Raw genomic sequence first — 2,493 nt, 5'->3', positions numbered from 1 at the left:
ACATATTTAATATAAAAATAATTATATTATACATAATTAATCACTAATATAAAATATATTAAAATATAAATATAAATTAAATTTTATATATTAATAATTGATTTAAATAGCTAATTTTACCGTAAGAATAGTATTTTTTATACAAAAATTTTCTACTTTTTAGTAGATAAGTGGATAATCTATTAGAAATGGGGCTTCACTTGTACAGTTGTACTCACTTGTTCCCGCGACGGAGACGAACGGTAACAATGGTTCTCTGTTTGCGAGGTTTTGGTGCACCCACGGCCCCTTCTATCGAATTTCAAAGAGTCAAGTCTGCAGTAACTTTCTTTTATATAAGATGAAAACTCAGCTGAAGTGAAATTAATTGATAATTAATAATTATTAGATGATAATTTAGTTAAAATTATTAAATTATTTAAAAAATTTTAAATATGAATTTTATATAGACACAACTGCATGTAAATTTTACCAACAAAAATTACTTTAATCAATCTTCTATTTATACACTATCAATATAAAGTTAGGATAAACTCAAATGCATATGCATGTCCTAAATTTAAATTGAAATGAGGCTTTTCTCAAACTATAACCTCTCAATACAAACTGTTGACAGTTAATATACACTATAAAATAAAATACTTTACATTGCACGTGCATGCTGCATTATTAAAATTAATCCTCAATCTATTATTTAATGAAATAATACTAGTAATGTATATGTATGTAAGTCTCCCATAAAATGAACTACTTAATAAGGAACCTAACAATCCCATGCATGTTATGTATGCATGTATTGGACTGGTTATTTAAGAATCATGTTTTATTCAACTGTTTTGAAAAATTAGTGTATTTTGTGTTGGAGTATATGGAAGGATCGGTTGTGGCGAATAATTATTATTTAAATTCTATGACAGTGAACTTGTCACCGCCCAAAATGAGTCATGACTGGCGCTCAAGAAAAATAGTTTCCTAGTAACCCTAACAAATTCGAATATAAGGTAAATAAAAATGTTACAAATAATTTTTGATAAATTTACACTTTTTAGAATGAATAATTACATAATTGAACAAAATAAAATAAATAAATATAGATGAATCCTGCATGTGACATATGGAGCAGATGACGTCTAAGAACTCAACAAGAAATAGAACCCATTGCAGCTCTTGAATAGAAAAGCTCACATAATCAAATACTTATTCCTGAAAAATATTAAAAAAAAAAAAAAGGGGTGAGTTTTGCAACTCAGTGACTAGACAGTACATCTCAGCGGTAGCGACGGTGGCAGTAACACCCACCGCGCCGCCTCCCTCTTCTCTTTTCCCTTCACCGGTCTCCCTTCCCCTCTGCTCTCCCCCTTCCCTTCTTCCCCTCTTCCTTTCTTTTTTTTTTCTTTCATTCCCAGCTGCTGCTGTTAGGTGTGTGTGTGTGTGTGTTGCTGAAAAAAAAGGGGGCTAGGATTTCTTTGGGGTAAAAGGATAATTGGGTGTTAATTAGGATTAGGGTTTGGTAAAAGAAATAAGGGTAGTGTAGGAATTTAGATAAAAGTAGAGGGTTGGATAATAATAAAAGAATTCAAATGTAAAATGTTTTTAAAACAAATCAGAACGTTACAGAACTGTTCTGATTATAAGTGTCAGGGTATCATGCTGCTAACGGCGAGTGTTTCGGAGGATGACCAGAGTCTTGAGCAAATTCCGGTTGTTTGTGAGTTTTTGGAGGTGTTTTTTTATGATATTGATGAATTTCCACCTAACCGACGGGACAAACAAGATGTGTCACATGTCACTTCCTCATTGCAATTGAAATAAAATCTTTTCCTCTAAAATTAAAAAGTTCTCCCCTCCTCCCTTTTTCTTTCTCTATTTCTCTCATTCCTTCAACCACTCTATCTAGTTTATATATTATTATCAATATAAATGACTAATTACTAATTTGACAATCAAAATATACAACATGACATTCTTTAATTGCAATGAAATTAAAACTGAAATTGAAATATACCTATATTATATATCATATATTATTATCTAATTTAATAATCAAATGTGTCACATGATACTCTTTTATTAAAATTGAGAGAAAATATTTTTTTTAAATTAATAAATTCTCTTCCTAAATTCTTTCATCTACCTCTCTCCATTTTTCTATTTCTCTCTACTATTTTTACTCTATATATAATTTATATTTTATATTAGTGATTTGATAAATCAAAATATGTCATTTGATATTTTTTTACAATTAAAATAAAATGTTTTCTTCCAAAATTAACAAATTCTCACTCTCACTCTCATTTTTCATCTTTATCTTTCTCTCTCTTTTCTCTCATTTTTTATTTTTTTTATCGTTCTGTTCTACAAAAAATAAAATTAACAAAATAATATAATTTAAATAAAAAAATTATTATTAGTATTATTATTATTATGTACATAGTTTTTTAATTTTTTATTTAGTTTTAAATTTTCACCGCTTATCTTTCTAATCTATATTTT

The sequence above is a fragment of the Arachis ipaensis genome, chromosome B10, assembly GCF_000816755.2.
Source record: "Arachis ipaensis cultivar K30076 chromosome B10, Araip1.1, whole genome shotgun sequence".
Classification (NCBI taxonomy): Eukaryota; Viridiplantae; Streptophyta; class Magnoliopsida; order Fabales; family Fabaceae; genus Arachis; species Arachis ipaensis.
This window is presented reverse-complemented; position numbering follows the sequence as displayed.